Genomic DNA, 18,640 nt, shown 5'->3' with positions numbered 1-18,640 from the left:
CTCGTCGAAGTATTCCTTTCCACATCCGCATTCCACCTTGTACACACCTGCAGTGTGTATTGCATCCACGTTGTCCTTAGTGGAGCCGAGCACGTCCTGGATCCTGCGACCACTATAGAAGACAGGCTGCACCCCAACCCGGCGGAGGTGTTTGCCTGTTCGGTCAGTAGCATTTTTCTCGTAAGGTAAGCGCACTGTTGAAACTTCCTCGCAGATTAAAACTGTGTCCGGACCGAGACTCGAACTCGGGACCTTTGCCTTTCGCGGGCAAGTGCTCTACCAACTGAGCTACCCAAGCACGACTCACGCCCCGTCCTCACAGCTTTACTTCTGCCAGTACCTCGTCTCCTACCTTCCAAACTTTACAGAAGCTCTCCTGCGAACCTTGCAGAACTAGCACTCCTGAAAGAAAGGATATTGCGGAGACATGGCTTAGCCACAGCCTGGGAGGAGGAGACGGGGTGCTGGCAGATGTAAAGCTGTGAGGACGGGGCGTGAGTCGTTCTTGTTGGTAGAGACCTTGCCCGCGAAAGGCAAAGGTCCCGAGTTCGAGTCTCGGTCCGGCACAAAGTTTCAATCTGCCAGGAAGTTTCATATCAGCGCACACTCCGCTGCAGAGTGAAAATCTCATTCTGGAAGCGCACTGTTGGTTGCAGTTTGTCTATTTCTTGCTTGTGTTCGTCGACAAGGCTGTGTGGATCGACTTATGGCTGTAGCCATTGGCTAGAAACTTTGTGCGTAGACTTTTAAGCTGAGGTGTGCGCTGCACACAGATTGCCAAAGAACGCCTTGTGTCAGTCAGAAAGGGTACACGACTGGACCTTTATATCCGAAGCCATTGTCGATGATGCTTCGTTGAATAGTTCGCATTTGTTGATGGCCCAACACTGAGGTCTGCAGCAGTTTGCGGAAGGGTTGCACTTCGGTCACGTTGAAAGATTCTCTTCAGTCGTCGTTGGTCCCGGTATTGCAGGAACTATTTCCGGCCGCAGCGATGTCGGAGGTTTGATGTTTTACCGGATTCCTGATATTGACGGTACACTCGTGAAATTATCATACGGGATAGTCCCCACTTCATCGCTATCTCGTGGATGCTGTGTCCCATCTCTCGTGCGCTGATTATAACACTACGTGCAAATTTACATCTCGATAACCTGCCATTCTAGCAGAAGTAACTGATCTAACAGCTGAACCTGGCACTTGTCGTCTTATGTAGGCGTTGCAGACCTCAACACCATATTCTGCTTGTTTACATATCTCTGTTTTTGAATACGCATGCCTATACCAGATTCTCTGGTGCTTCAGTGTAGTATACTTTGGCACCACATCAACTCATGCCTGCCGGAAACACAGCTTTGACGAGGCACTGCAATCCGCTCGTTGGTAGTCGACCACATTCACTTGCTGTCCACAACTGTCTCGTCCGGTCCGCGCTTTCCTCCTTTAAGTCCCGATGCTACACGTTCGCCACCTCACGGCTAGAGATACATTGCGGGCCGACAGCAAGACCTTCTGCTGTAGACTACGGACCGTCTCACCTACCCAGCGGCTTCCCTTTTCATATCTCTTCCACAATCCATGACCTTCTACTCCTATTCTTTCTCGTCCTTGTGCTATTATTGGATTCAAGCGCCCCAAGACAATTAAATTTTTTCCTGTTTTAATCCTAACATATATTCTTTCAGTCTCTTCATCATCTTCGGTTATTACATTGCATATAAGACCCTGCGACCTTTTTGAAAAGCGACCAGCACATTGAGATACCAAATCATAAGGCTAATGAAGCTCCATTTCTGGTCCCGCGTAAAATCGGTAAATGGGGCTAAGGTTTCTATCCAGTAACTCACTGATCAGGCTGATCAGTCTGGTGTGACAGTAGAAGATAGCAAAAATAAAGCCGAGCTTTAAACTTTGCGTTTAAGAAATCGTTCACGCAGGAGAATCGTACATACATACCGTCATCTTTCCGTCGCATTGACTCCCGTACGGAGGAGATAGTAATAATCGTCGTTGGTGCAGAGAAGCAAATGAAAGAGTTGAATACAAATAAGTCGCCAGGTCCTGATGGTATCCCAATTGCATTTTACAAAAAGTACTATACACCATTGGCGCCTTACTTAGCTTGCATTTATCGCGAATCACTCGCGCAGTGCAAAAACCAATGCGACTGGATAACAAGCAGGTGACACCTGTGTATAAGAAAGGTAAAAGAAGGGACTCGCAAGATTATAGACCAACATTTTCAGCACCATTATGCGGCAGAATCCGTGAGCATATTGTCAGTTCGAAATTTCCTTGTGCAGACGGTTTTCGGGAACATGGTGCGGAACTCAACTTGCCGTTTTCTCAGCGAACCATGGATGAAGGGCACCAGGAAGATTCCATACTCCTAGACTCCCGTAAAGCATTTGGTGCGTTGCCATACCACCGACTGTTAAAGAAGGTATAAGTATACAGAACAGGTTCCCAGGTATGTGACTGGCTCGAAGACTTCTTAAGTAGTAGAACGCAGTTTGTTGTCCTCGACGACATGTGTTAATCAGCACAAGGTTCAAAATGGTTCAAATGGCTCTGAGCACTATGGGACTTAACATCTGAGGTCATCAGTCCCCTAGACTTAGAACTACCAAAACGTAACTAACCTAAGGACATCACACACATCCATGCCCGAGGTAGGATTCCAACCTGCGACCGTAGCAGCAGCGCGGTTCCGGACTGAAGCGCCTACAACCGCTCGGTCACATGGGCCGGCACTGTGGGGTGTGGGATGGTGTCGTCATTGAGTGACAGTATCAAGATACAAGATGACTTAGAATAAATTTGTAGTTGGTATGATGAATGGCAGCTAGCTCTAACAAGGGAACCTTCCCATCGCACCCCCCTCAGTTTTAGTTATAAGTTGGCACAGTGGATAGACATTAAAGAACTGAACACAGATCAATCGAGAAAACAGGAAGAAGTTGTGTGGAACTATGAAAAAATAAGCAAAATATACAAACTGAGTAGTCCATGTGTAAGATAGGCAACATCAAGGATAATGTGAACTCAGAAGCGCCGTGGTCCCGTGGTTAGCGTGAGCAGCTACGGCACGAGAGGTCCTTGGTTCAAGTCTTCCCTCGAGTGAAAAGTTTATTTTCGCAAAGTTATGATCTGTCCATTCGTTCATTGACGTCTCTGTTCACTGTAATAAGTTTAGTGTGTGTGTTTTGCGACTGCACCGCGAAACCGTGCGATTAGTAGACGAAAAGACGTGCCTCTCCAATGGGAACCGAAAACATTTGATCGCAAGGTCATAGGTCAACCGATTACACCACAGGAAAACACGTCTGATATATTCTATGCGACACCGATGACGGAATGTGTGTCACATGACAGGAATATGTTGTCGACCCACTTAACTTGTACACTTGGCGAATGGGTAAAAAGATTCTTCTACCTTGCCCGATTTAGGTTTTCTTGTGGATGTGATAATCACTCCTAAAAAAGTGATGAAAACATAAGAGTTTGTCACATAAACTGTAACAAACGAATGCAACAGTTTCATAGTCGCACAGTTTTCCCTGTGCTCTGTCAAAACATATGTTTTTAACGTTTTCAAATTTTTCCGTGTGTAGACCGTCAAATCCTGCATATGTCCAAGCAATTCTGAACATGTTCTGGAAGATTGGAGAGCGAAGATGATTATGTTGAGTGCTTGAACTTTGATAATTGTCTGAAAATAAAAAATTAAACTCTTGACCCGCGGGAAGACTTGAACCAAGGACCTCTCGTTACGCAGCTGCTCACGCTAACCACAGGACCACCGCGCTCCTGAGCTCACACTATCCTTGATGTTACCTATCATGCGCATGGACTACTCAGTTTGTATATTTTGCTTAGTTTTTTCATAGCTCCACACGACGTCTTCCTGATTTCTTGATTGATCTGTGTTCAGTTTTTCAAGGCCTATCCACTGTGCCAACACATAACTAAATCTGAGGGGGGTGCGAGGGGGAGGTTTCGTTGTAAGTGTAGAAATATGTACGAGGCAGAAACATGTAAGTTCGACAGTCACACCTGATAACGTCAGCAGCTATTTATTTAGGGCATAGGCACATTTGTAAATCTTTAGAATATAAGTGGAAGACACAGGAGTATAGATAAAATGTAGTTGATATTGAAACCTCCCTTAGAAAAATTTATGAATTACTGTGCTGGTAAACCCCTTACGTTATTTGATTTTCAAACAGCTTAGCAGAACTGAACGTACTCAGACATTTCTCTCTTTACTTATTCTGATCATCACTAAACTGATACACAATATTTTTAGCTCAACGCAATCTGACTTTCAATAATCCCTACAAAAGAATGGCCGTGACTAACAATAACCTATACATTTGATGAATCACTTACCTCACAAAAATCTTAGTTACTCGAACTACTGCAATACAGAGAGCGCCAATACTGCCAGCTAAATAAGAGATTGTAACTACTGAAGGCACTAACTACTGATAGGCATAGTTAGCAAATGAAAGATTTTGATAGAGAACAAACAATGTATTTACCTCAATAACATTCAAAACTCATAATATATACATCAGTTCATGATATACAGTATTACAAATTTACTCTTTCTGATGGACACAGTCCAGATCGTCCGCTCTCAAAATTCTGCCATCTCTCTCCCCACATCCACCACTGCTGCCGGCTCACCTCGAACTACGCAACGCTACGCGCTGTTCACATCCACTTCCCAACACTACAATAGCAAATATTCCAACAATGCAAATCAACCAGAGACTGCACACAGCACAGTCAGTGATTTTCATACAGAGCGCTACGTGGCGTTACCAACATAAAAACCTAAAGAGCCTACTAACAATGTATATACAGTGATAAATCTGGTGGACCAAGAACTGGATCGATGTTCTTCTCTGTATACGTAAATAATTTGGAAGAAATCTGCGGTTGTTTGCTGTTGATGATGGTACACGGTAAGGTGTCGAGTAGAGTGAGTGTGGGAAGATACAGGATGACGTAGATAAAATTTCTAGTTGCCGTGATGAATATCAGCTAGCCCTAAATGTGAAAAAATGAAGTTAATACGATTGAGTAGGCAGAACGAACCTGTAATGTTCGGTTACAGTATTACTAGTGTCCTGCTCAACACACGCAAGTCGTTCAGTTATCTGGGGGTAACGTAGTAATCATCATCATCATCATTTAAGACTGATTATGCCTTTCAGCGTTCAGCCTGGAGCATAGCCCCCCTTATAAAATTCCTCCATGTTCCCCTATTCAGTGCTAACATTGGTGCCTCTTCTGATGTTAAACCTATTACTTCAAAATCATTCCTAACAGAACCCAGGTACCTTCTCCTCGGTCTGCCCCGACTCCTCCTACCCTCTACTGCTGAATCCATGAGTCTCTTGGGTAACCTTGCTTCTCCCATGCGTGTAACATGATCCCACCATCTAATCCTGTTCGCCCTGACTGCTACATCTATAGAGTTCATTCCCAGTTTTTCTTTGAATTCCTCATTGTGAACACCCTCCTGCCATTGTTCCTATCTACTAGTACCTGCAATCATCCCAGCTACTTTCATATCCGTAACCTCAACCTTGTTGATAAGGTAACCTGAATCCACCCAGCTTTCGCTCCCATACAACAAAGTTGGTCGAAAGACTGAACAGTGCACGGATAACTTAGTCTTGGTACTGACTTCCTTCTTGCAAAAGAGAGTAGATCGTAGCTGAGCGCTCACTGCATTAGCTTTGCTACACCTCGCTTCCAGTTCTTTCACTATGTTGCCATCCTGTGAGAATATGCATCCTAAGTACTTGAAATCGTCCACCTGCTCTAACTTTGTTCCTCCTATTTGGCACTCAATCCGTTTATATTTCTTTCCCACTGACATTACTTTCGTTTTGGAGATGATAATCTTCATACCATAGTCCTTACATTTCTGATCTAGCTCTGAAATATTACTTTGCAAACTTTCAATCGAATCTGCCATCACAACTAAGTCATCCGCATATGCAAGACTGCTTATTTTGTGTTCACATATCTTAATCTCACCCATCCAGTCTATTGTTTTCAACATATGATCCATAAATAATATGAACAACAGTGGAGACAGGTTGCAGCCTTGTCTTACCCCTGAAACTACTCTGAACCATGAACTCAATTTACCGTCAACTCTAACTGCTGCCTGACTATCCATGTAAAGACCTTTAATTGCTTGCAAAAGTTTGCCTCCTATTCCATAATCTTGTAGAACAGACAATAACTTCCTCCTAGGAACCCGGTCATATGCCTTTTCTAGATCTATAAAGCATAGATACAATTCCCTGTTCCACTCATAACGCTTCTCCATTATTTGCCGTAAGCTAAAGATCTGGTCCCGACAACCTCTAAGAGGCCTAAACCCACACTGATTTTCATCCAATTGGTCCTCAACTAATACTCGCACTTTCCTTTCAACAATACCTGAGAAGATTTTACCCACAACGCTGATTAAAGAGATACCTCTGTAGTTGTCACAATCTTTTCTGTTTCCATGTTTAAAGATTGGTGTGATTACTGCTTTCGTCCAGTCTGATGGAACCTGTCCCGACTCCCAGGCCATTTCAATTATCCTGCGTAGCCATTTAAGACCTGATATTCCACTGTATTTAATGAGTTCTGACTTAATTTCATCCACCCCAGCTGCTTTATTGTACTGCAATCTATTGACCATTTTCTACACTTCCTCAAATGTGATCCTATTTCCATCATCATTCCTATCCCATTCTACCTCGAAATCTGAAACATTACTGATCGCATTTTCACCTACATTGAGCAACTCTTCAAAATATTCCCTCCATCTGCCCAAGGCACCCACAGGATTCACCAGCAGTTTTCCTGACCTGTCCAAAATACATGTCATTTCCTTCTTACCTCCCTTTCGAAGACTGCTAATTACACCCCAGAATGGTTTTCCAGCAGCTTGACCCATAGTCTCCAACCTGTTTCCAAAGTCTTCCCAAGATTTCTTCTTGGATGCTGCAATTATCTGTTTGGCTTTGTTTCTTTCTTCAACATAACTTTCTCTGTCTACCTGAGTTCCAGTATGTAGCCATTTCTGATACGCCTTCTTTTTCCTTTTACAGGCTGCCTTGACTGTATCATTCCACCAAGCTGTTTGCTTCATCCTACTTTTACATACTACTGTTCCAAGACATTCTTCAGCCACTTCTAGTACCGTGTCCCTGTACCTTGTCCATTCCTTTTCCAATGACTGTAATTGACTACGTTCAACTAACTGGTACCTTTCTGAGATCGCTGTTATGTACTTGTGCCTGATTTCCTTATCCTGAAGTTTCTCCACTCTTATCCTCCTACATATGGACCTGACCTCCTGCACTTTCGGCCTCACAATCCCAATTTCACTGCAGATTAAATAATGATCAGTGTCATCAAAGAATCCCCTGAATACACGTGTGTCCCTCACAGCCTTCCTGAATTCCTGATCTGTTATTATATAGTCAATGACAGATCTGGTTCCCCTGCCTTCCCAAGTATACCGGTGAATGTTCTTATGTTTAAAAAAGGAGTTTGTGATTACTAAGTCCATACTGGCACAGAAATCCAAGAGTTGTTTCCCGTTCCTGTTGGCCTCCATATCCTCTCCAAATTTACCCATAACCTTTTCATACACATCTGTTCGATTTCCAATCCTGGCGTTAAAATCACCCATGAGCAGAACACTGTCCTTGTCCTTTACTCTAACAACTACATCACTGAGTGCCTCATAAAAACTATCCATCTTATCTTGATCTGTCCCTTTACAATGTGGATATACTGACACAATCCTAATTTTCTTGCTAGACACTGTCAAATCTTTCCACATCAGTGGTTCGTTTACATACCTTATTGCAACTACGCTGGGTTCCATTTCTTTCCTAATGTAAAGCCCTACACCCCATTGTGCTCTTCCTGCTTTGACTCCTGACAGGTAGACCTTGTATTCTCCCACTTCCTCTTCTTTCTCACCACTTACCCAAATGTCACTAACAGCTAAAACGTCCATCCCCATCTTACTTGCAGCCTCCGCCGGCTCTACCTTCTTCCCAGAGTAGCCCCCATTGATATTAACAGCTCCCCATCTCATTACCATTTGTTTGCCTAGTCGTATCTTAGGAGTCCCTGGTTTGTCAGTTAGAGGTGGGACACCGTCACCTCCAAAGGTCCGAGGAATTTTGCTCTGATTGTTGCCAGCATCATATTTAAAGTACCAGGGAAGCAGGTTGCTAGCCTTACTTGCTCCGAGTCCCATTGGGTTTTACCCCTAACGGCTGAGGGACTAACCGGTGGATTTGGTAGTCTTTGCCGTATGAGCACAAAGGTGACCACGACTCCGAATATGTCCGAGATGCCTAGCCTTATTCCAAAGTAACTGCTATCCCGACTGTCGGGACCACTTACTTGGCCACTCATACGTTGCCCGTGGTTCATGAACTAGGACATGACTACAGGAACCCACACCCTGAACGTTAGTAAAGTGATATAAAATGGAACGAGTGAGAACTGTGGTAGGGAAGGCGAGTGGTAGACTCCTGTTTATTGGGGGAATTTGAGATAAGTGTGGTTTATCTCTACAGGAGGCAACATATGTGACGCTGGTACGGGCTGTTCTTGAGTACTGCTCGAGTACTGCATCCGTATCAGGTCGGACTGAACGAAGATATCGAAGCAATTCAGAGGCGGGATGCTAGATTTGCTACTGGTAGATTAGGACAACGCGTTAGTGTTAGGAGACGCTTCGGCAACTTAAATGGCGAATTCGTGGGGGGAAGGCGACTTTCTTTTCGAGATCACTACTGAGAAAATTTAGAAAACCGTCATTTGAAGCTGACTGCCGAACGATTCTATTGCCGCCAACCAACACTGCGCGTAAGGACCACAAAGATACGATTCGAGAAATTAGGGCTCAAAAGGAGGCACACGCTTTCCCCTCGATTATTTTGCGTGTGGAATAGGAAAGGAGAACACACATAGTGGTACAAGGTACCGTCCGCCACGCACCGTAGTGTGGCTTGCGGAGTATGTTTCTACGTGTAGATGTACACTGAAGAACCAAAGAAACTGGTAAACCTCTAAAATATCGTGTAGGGCCCCCGCGAGATCGCAGAAGTACCGCAACACGACTAATGTATAAGGTAGTGCTGGAGGGAAATGAATCTTTTCCGTGTCCAGCGGAAGTCTTTGAACACATAGGGGTGTTACTGGAGACACGCTGTAGCAATTCTGGAGATGTGGAGTGTCGCATTGTCCTGCTGGAATCGACCAAGTCCGTCGGAAAGCACAATGGATATGAATAGATGCAAGTGGTCAGACAGGGTGCTTACGTACGTGTCACCCGTCACAATCGTATCTAGCCATATCAGGGGTACTTTATCACTACAACTGCACACGACCCACACCGGTACAGAACTTGTACCAGCTTGAACAGTCCCCCTGTTGACACGCAGGGTCCATGGATTCATGAGGTTGTTTCCACACCTATACACGTTCATCCGCTCGATACAATTTGAAACGAGACTCGACCGACCAGTCAACATGTTTCCAGTTATCAACAGTCCAATGCCGGTGTTGAGGAGCCAGGCAAGGCGTAAACTGTGTGTCGTGCAGTCATCAAGGGTACGCGAGGGGGCCCTCGGCTCCGAAGTCCATATCGATGATGTTTCGTTGAACGGTTCGCACGCTGACACTTGTTGGTGGCCCAGAATTGAAGTCTGCTGCAGTTTGGGGAAGTGTTGCAATTCTGTCACGTTGAACGATTCTCTTTAGTCGTCGTTGGTCCCGTACTTGTAGGATATTTTTCCGCCTGTAGCTATGTCGGAGATTTGAAGGTTTACCGGATTCCTGATATTCGCGGAAGACTCGTGAAATGTCCATACGGGATGCTGTGTCCCATTGCTCGTCACCCGACTAGTAAAACCACGTTCAAACTCATATAAGTCTTAATAACCTGCTATTGTAGCAGCAGTAACCGATGTAACAACTGCGCCAGACACTTGTTTTCTTATACAGGCGTTGCCGACCGCAGCACCGTATTCTGCCTGTTTACGTATCTCTGTATTTGAATATGCATGCGTATATCAGTTCAAAAAAAAAAAAAATGGCTCTGAGCACTATGGGACTTAACACCTGTGGTCATCAGTCACCTAGAACTTAGAACTACTTAAACCTAACTAACCACACACATCCATGCCCGAGGCAAGATTCGAACCTGTGACCGTAGCGATCACGCGGTTCCAGACTGAAGCGCCTAGAACCGCACGGCCACAGCGGCCGGCCGTATGCCAGTTTCTTTGGCGCTTCAGTGTATATGAACTACACCGTAGGAAACTAATGAGAGTACTTATTTCCACGATATTTTCTCAAATTCATAGATGTCTAGTTCTGTTTTCACGTTAGCTGTCGAAACACCTTTTATCTCTCTTTGAGGAATTCAGGTGTTTGATCTTCATAAGGAATATATCGAAATCAACGTCTCTAAACCGTTCCTGAAGTGTAGAACTCATAAAATGGTTAGTTTACGCCTGTCGTGGCATGTTTGATGCTTTCAGTCTCTTTGATTAATTCAGTTGCTATGCAGCTCTGATGTTTCCGGAAACCTGCTTGTGTTTACCTTGGATGTTTATGGCAGTGTGTCAACTTTTCATGAAAAGTGTATTCTAGGAATTTGGATGCTGTGGATACTATTCTGAAATGCGTAGAGTCACTTGATGGTTTTGGTCATCTGATCTTGTGTTTTGGTCGAATTAAGCACTGTTTACCCTTAGTGTGAACAAATAATGACGAGGTTCAATAAGAATAATTCCATCGAAAATAAATAATTTCATCTATTGTTTGAGTAAAGTTTCCGTCCCGCGTTTCCACAGCTGAAGAGCGCATGGAAACACAATGATTCCGTAGGATGAGATGTACATCACGACTTCACTGAATTAGACGGACATAATACTACCGTTCACTCAATCATCCGTTAATTTATTTCCAAGTAATTGAGTGAGGAAGAGGGAAACAAATTACTTCGCAGCAAAATCACGTTTCTACTTGGCGCAGACGACAGCAGAATCGATGGCTTTTGTGCAAACGTATTGCTTCAATTAATCATCCCCTGCAAGCCAGATTAAGCCCGGCCCAGCGACTAAAGGTCTCTTCAGCCTCATACACAGGTTTTAATTAACAGCCCTAAGCGTACTTGAACAATGAGCTCACAGAAAGAAATTTGCGTAATGCTGGCTCTTAAGCAGCACTGATTCCAGAAAACCGGTGAACAGCCTCTAGTGTGTACAATGCGCGTGTTCGCCGCAAACACGGAACAATTAATGATGTTTTCAGTAGGTAACCCAAAAACAACCTGTATTGCTTATACAACAGAAGTTCCATATTCGATTGGCGCAAGAGCATCCCATCCAGCCTCTGGACCAAAGCACACTACCCACGTTTTTTATAGTTTATCATTTTGGCTCACTGTTTGAAAGCTATGGTGAACAGTGATTCCCTCTTATTTATGTGAATTTCATTAGCGCTGCCAGCATAGGTTTCAATGAGTATCTGAATCAGCCAGCGATCATGATTTGACGCTCAATTTAATTACTAGTCTTCCTCCTCTTCCTTTTGCTCCTCCGCCTCCTCCTCTTGTTTTTGTTCTTCTTCTTGCCGGCCGGTGTGGCCGATTGGTTCTAGGTGCTTCAGTCTGGAACCGCGCGACCGCTACGGTCGCAGGTTCGAATCCTGCCTAGGGCATGGATGTGTGTCATGACCTCAGATGTTAAGTCCCCTAGTGCTCAGAGCCATTTTTTTCTTCTTGTTGTTTCTTCTTCTTCTTCTCCTACATGGAGTGGCTTATAACCTACTCAGACTTCACTGAAATCAGTTGTTTCTCTGTCGTTCCCAAATCACATCTTTCTAGAGGTTTATAATTGGACTGTTTAACTAACCCGCCTTGCCGCATTTCTCTGATATTTTGTTTCCATTTTATACATCCTTGCTTTTTTTAAATTTATATGTATAATTATTTATTATAGCTCACAATTTCGACGCCTGCCACCAGGAATGTAATGCGGGTCGTGTTTTCAAATAGCTCCAGAAACTTGTTTAAAGCTATACATAATATTCGCTTCAAGATTTTTAATGTAGTTTAAACATCTTCAGCAATGGTGGAATCAAATATAAAAAAATCTTATAAATTATTAAATAGAAACGAAAAACCCCTAAAACCGTTAAATTATACCACAATACTGCATATCATACACACTGCCCTCGCAGCAGATGCCTTATTGGCTATTCGTAACCTTCACCACTGCGACACATCAGGAAGACATATTTTTTAGGACGCATGGTTTACGACATGTATGGAAGTTCGGGCCTGGCAGTGAGACGTGCATGGATAGCCTAACGGTAAGGCGTCCGCTCGCGATAAGCGGAAAAACTGGGTTCGAGTCCCGATCTGACACAAATTTTCATTTCATTTCTTTATCATCATTCCATTCTGCAGCTGATGGTTGTCTTCATTCGCAGCTGCGAATTCAACTAATGTATTCTTCAGGAAGCCCCTGTTGCGGAATTCTGCATGCGTGGCCTATGCTGAAATAACTTACTCCTATGCGAACGAGTTCCTAATTGCTGGGGACAGCATATTATTTTCTAAAGTGTCTAACAGTGTCGTCTAAGAATGTATTGATTTATTAGTTGAACAGCTACGCCCTTATCGCACTACTGGGTGTTGCGTGATGTCCTTAGGTTAGTTAGGTTTAAGTAGTTCTAAGTTCTAGGGGGCTGATGACCATAGATGTTAATACCCATAGAGCTCAGAGTCATTTTTGAACCTTATCGCACTCCACTGTTAACCTTTATTGGTCTTGCCTTTTTTTAAATTTTTTTTTTTAGGATATTGTTCCGTGGGACCACATTAAGGAGAAGTCTCCATGGTCATGGAACGAGTCAATACATGAAATTGTAACACGATTGTAGAAACAGATAAAATGAAATATAAGAAACATATTCAGGCGACACGTTATTAGTTTAAATAAGGAAAATCAAGAATGTAACACTGGAATTTGCTTAATTTTTTAGCTCTTCCAGGAGCTCCTCGACAGAATAGAAGGAGTGAGCCATGAGGAAACTCTTCAGTTTAGACTTAAAAGCGTTTGGGCTACTGCTAAGATTTTTGAGTTCTTGTGGTAGCTTATTGAAAATGGATGCAGCAGAATACTGCACTCCTTTCTGCACAAGAGTCAAGGAAGTGCATTCCACATGCAGATTTGATTTCTGCCTAGTATTAACTGAGTGAAAGCTGCTAAATCTTGGGAATAAGCTAATATTGCTAACAGCAAACGACATTAAAGAAAATATATACTGTGAGGGCAATGTCAGAATTCCCAGACTATTGAATAGGGGTCGACAAGAGGTTCTAGAACTTACACCACACTTAGCTCGAACAGCCCGTTTTTGAGCCAAAAATACCATTTTTGAATCAGAAGAATTACCCCAAAAAATAATACCATATGACATAAGCGTATGAAAATATGCGAAGTAGACTACTTTTCGTGTTGAAATGTCACTTATTTCAGATACTGTTCTAATGGTAAATAAAGCGGCATTTAGTTTCTGAACAAGATCCTGAACATGGGCTTTCCACAACAACTTACTATCTATCTGTACGCCTAGGAACTTGAACTGTTCCGTCTCGCTTATAACATGCCCATTCTGTCTGATTAAAATATCAGTTCTTGTTGAATTGTGAGTTAGAAACTGTAAAAACTGAGTCTTACTGTGATTTAGCATCAAATTATTTTTCACAAGCCACGAACTTATTTCATGAACTACATTATTTGATAATGTTTCAATATTACACACAAGATCCTTCACTACCAAGCTGGTGTCATCAGCAAACAGAAATATTTTTGAATCACCTGTAATACTAGAAGGCATATCATTTATATAAATAAGAAACAGCAGTGGCCCCAGCACCGATCCTTGGGGAACGCCCCATTTAACAGTGCCCCATTGGAACTGAACATCATTACCACTCTCAATATTGCGGAGAATTACCTTCTGCTTTCTCTTCTTAAAGTAAGAGGCGAACCAATTGTAAGCTACTCCCCTTACTCCATAATGTTCCAACTTCTGCAGTAATATTTTGTGGTCAACACAGTCAAAAGCCTTCGTTAAATCAAAGAAAACACCTAACGTTCGCAACCTTTTATTTAATCCGTCCAAAACCTCACAGAGAAAAGAGACTATAGCATTTTCAGTTGTTAAGCCATTTCTAAAACCAAACTGTACATTTGACAGCAAATTATGTGAATTTAAATGCTCCAGTAACCTTGTATATACAACCCTCTCGATAACTTTAGCAAACACCGATGGCATAGAAATAGGTCTATAATTATCAACATTATCCCTGTCTCCCTTTTTATAAAGTGGCTTCACTACCGAGTACTTTAATCGGTCAGGAAACCGACCACTACTAAAGGGAAAGTTACAGATATGGCTAAGTACTGGGCTAACATACATGGAACAATACTTCAGTATTCTGCTAGATACCCCGTCATATCCATGAGAGTTCTTGGTCTTTAGTGATTTAATTATTAACTCAATCTCCCTCTTGTCAGTATCATGGAGGAGCATTTCAGGTAACAGTCTCGGAACACTTTTTTCTAAGAGCGCTATAAGGATTCCCTGTTGGGACTAGGTTTCTATTTAGTTCACCTGCTATATTCAGAAAGTGATTATTAAATACTGTACATATATGCGACTTATGAGGAACACGGACATTCCCACTACGCACTGATTCTATATCCTCGACCCGTCTCTGCAGACCAGCCACTTCCTTTACGACTGACCATATGGTTTTAATTTTATCCTCAGACTTAGCTATTCTATCTGCATACCACATACTTTTTGCCTTCCTAATAACATTTTTAAGCACCTTACAATACTGTTTGTAATGGGCTACTGCATTTAGATTGTGACTGTTTCTAACGTTTTGATATAATTGCCACTTTGTTCTACAAGATATTCTTATCCTTCTAGCCAGCCACCCAGGCTGCCTGTTTGTGCTGGTATCCTGTTTTGAACGTTCTAACGAAAAGCAACTTTCAAAGCGCACGAGAAAAGTCTTGAGGAAAGCATTATATTTATCGTCTACTGTATCAGTACTATAAACATCTTGCCACTCTTGTTCCTTGATAAGGTTTACAAAAGTATCTACAGCAAGTGGATCAGCTTTCCTACAACTTTGGTAACTATATTTAACCTGTGTTGCAGCACAAAAATCTTTTAGACTTAAAATTTGTGCATCATGATCTGAAAGGCCATTCACCATTATGCTAACAGAATGCCCTTCTAGTAATTACGAATGAACAAAAATATTGTCTATGGTTGTTCTACTGTTCCCTTGCACTCTCGTTGCAAAGAATACGGTTTGCATAAGATTATATGAATTAAGGAGGTCTACCAGCATCCTTTTCCTTGCACAATCACTTATACAATTTATATTGAAGTCACCACATATAACTAACTTTTTGTATTTCCTATAAAGTGAACCAAGAACCTCCTCTAGCTTTAGCAAAAACGTTGTGAAATCGGAGTCTGGGGATCTATAAATAACAACAGTAAGAAGTTTAGCTCCACTAAATTTAACCACACCTGCACAACATTCAAACACCTTTCCAGTGCAGTACTTTGAAACATCAATTGACTCAAATGGGATACCGTTTTTCACATACATGGCTACCCCCCCACACCGCAAAGAGCTCCTAGAAAAGCTGCCAGCCAACCTGTATCCTGGTAAAGGAAGCCTCTGAATTATCTCCTTATTTAAGAAGTGTTCAGATATACCAATAATTTCAGGGTCAACATCTATAAGCAGTTCACTAACTTTATCTCTAATGCCTTGTATGTTTTGATGAAATATACTAATTCCCTCATTAATCGGATACCTAAGCTTTGTCGAAAGTGGTTTCTTTGTTAGAGAGACTTCCCTTAAGCAGGAATACCTGTCAGCTGACTTCAATCTAAAAAAGGTACAGCTCTAACACCCACAACTATCGGAATTTTCCCATGAGTGATCCCACCACCCCCACCTATGCTGTCACCTGTAAGCTTCTCCAACCTCCCCTTTCCATACCTGTTGAGGTGCAGGCCATGTCTAGTGAAACCCGTCCTGCCGATAGACTCCACCGACACCACTGAAATGTGACACATGCCTTCTGTCATTAGCGCACCCCCAAGTCTCATGTTATTACGCCTGACGGCTGTATTAAGATGAGGCCGATCGTGACGCTGAAACAGTTCCACGAAATGCACTTTCGTGTTGCCAGTCTGAGTGGCTATCTTTTCCATGTCACCATCTATGTCATACTCCCCAGCCCCACCCACAATCACTACCTGATCCTCTTTTGTAAATTCCCTACATAAACCCCCTATGTTAAAAGTCACCTGAGCCAATCCTGCATTAGGCTTCACAATGCTGGTGACCTGGTACTCACTCCCCAAAACTTCCTGCAACTGCTGGCCTACACCTCTACCATGAGAACTACCTAACAGCAGAACCTTCTTCTTTCTCTTAGACTTTGCAACTGTCCTAGCCACCGTAACTGCTGAGGTCTGCTGCATACTTCCTACATCTACATCTACTAGAGATTCCTCTCCACTATACTCTGACAGTTGGTCAAATCTATTACAAACACCAATAGTAAAACTATCTGAAAATCTCCTTCTCCTAGCAGATCTCTTGCCAACCCCCTTCTCCCTCCTCATCCTATCTAGCTCCTATTGTGCGTTTTTCAACTGCACCTGAAGGGCACAGATCTTACGCTCCTGCTCCTCTATCAACTTACACTTGCTACATAACCTGCAGTTCCAGGAGAGGATCTCACCAGAATACCCACTGACTTCCCCACTGCATTCCCCCCAGTCTCACACCGCAATCCACTACTCACGAACCTACGGCAAAGCCCACACTTCTCACTCATGGCAAAATTTTACAGTTATTGAAACAAGAAAACAACTTTATCTAAGTTCCGCTACTACAATAAGAAGATGTTAAAAACTGACTACAATAATCACAAACTTGCTCCACAAGGAAACTAACTACTATTATTGACAGTATTAATCAACAACTAATGAGAGTATAACAAAATACTAACACAGAAAGAAAATCAAACGTCTAATAACAGTAACGAAACTGAAAGCAGTTCGCAATAATTTCTTCTGAAGTTATTTCACCGGAAAACACCAAGAACACCGGTTGAAGACTACTAAAGTTCCTAAATAAACTACTATACACAGACAATTAATTAGTACTTAGCTTTCGATGCGCCGCTACAGCTGCAACTGGTCAGCGCGGAATGTAAACACGGGTAAGAGGTTAAGTTGCTCGATACTAAACACTCACAAATAATAGGTCACAACACAAGAAAGGCAGAGGTGAATGAAGAAAGCACTAATAAGTCACTTATATAGTAAATATTAACACAAAAACCGTTAAAATATATATCTGCAACCTAAAAATAGATGAAAACTTAGAGAGCGATCTCACACGCAGTCACGCGCGTATGACGTCACACCAAAGATGTCATGTCTTTCCATTTGTTTATTATTACTTCTCAGTGTTATTATAAGCTCTTTATTTCTTATGTTAAATGCCTCGGAAATCCTCGTTTTTCCATGATGTACCACAGCTTGCTTCTGGTCACTTTATCGAAAGCCTTTTCGTAATCTATGAATGCAGAGGGAATCTACAGGTTGCATTCTCGTCGATTTTTGATCAAATTGCAGGCAAGTCATGGCAAGGTTGTATCTTTTTAAAGCCGTTTTATTCTTCCGTTACCAGTCGTTAATAAGTCTTGAATGGAGTATATAAGAAGAATTCGGTAGTCTTTTTCCTCTACAAGTGTCCCAGACATTTCTTCCTCCTTCTTTGTACAGCGGTGTCAGCCCCGCCATCTTTCACATTGCAGATGCCACACTCATCTTCCAGCCATCATTTATGAGTTGGAAGAGCATCAGCTGTAGCTTCAATTCTCCGTATTTAAGGGTTTCAGCATTGATTGTAGTGCGTTATTGTGTCTCGTTTGTGCGTTCTTTGTGGTGGGGTGGGCTTATTTCTTGATTTCTAGATTCTACCTAATTGGTGGAGAGGAAGGATATCATAACAAGAAATTCAAGGGTATATTGTTTATTTATAAAAAATTCAGTTTGTGGGGGTTGGATTTCTCTTGCTCAACATTCTATGGAGTTTGGAAAGATGTAGGTCTTGCAAGAAGTAATTACATGGAACAAACATGTTGCGTAACCTTACGTTCGACACTGTACTCTGGGTGTCTTAATGTAATGTTTGGCTCTTTGTTGACGTATTGTGCTGCTAAGTGGTTTTCCATGTCACCCCCACATTCTTAAACTATTGTATCGCCTTTGATACCAAATTAAGTAATTAGTTATGTCTTTCCACAGTTTTCAGCCACACTTTTCGAATTTCACATGCTTTTGAAGGCCATTTCTGGCACACTTTTCTTTGTCACCCACCCCCACCCCTTTAAACTATTGTACTGCATTTTACATAAAAATTATGCAAATTAACCTAGTGTTCTGCAATTAACCTGCT

The 18,640-nt window shown here is 42.4% G+C and overlaps 1 non-coding gene across 1 annotated transcript; it reads right to left on the bottom strand.

Annotated features, from left to right (window-relative positions):
• Window positions 1–224: 224 nt before the first annotated feature.
• Trnas-cga (transfer RNA serine (anticodon CGA)) lies at window positions 225–298 on the bottom strand. Its single transcript has one exon. It is a non-coding gene; the product is annotated as a tRNA-Ser (tRNA).
• Window positions 299–18,640: the final 18,342 nt, after the last annotated feature.

This window comes from Schistocerca cancellata, chromosome 1 (genome assembly GCF_023864275.1).
Source record: "Schistocerca cancellata isolate TAMUIC-IGC-003103 chromosome 1, iqSchCanc2.1, whole genome shotgun sequence".
Lineage (NCBI taxonomy): Eukaryota > Metazoa > Arthropoda > Insecta > Orthoptera > Acrididae > Schistocerca > Schistocerca cancellata.
This window is presented reverse-complemented; position numbering and strand designations above follow the sequence as displayed.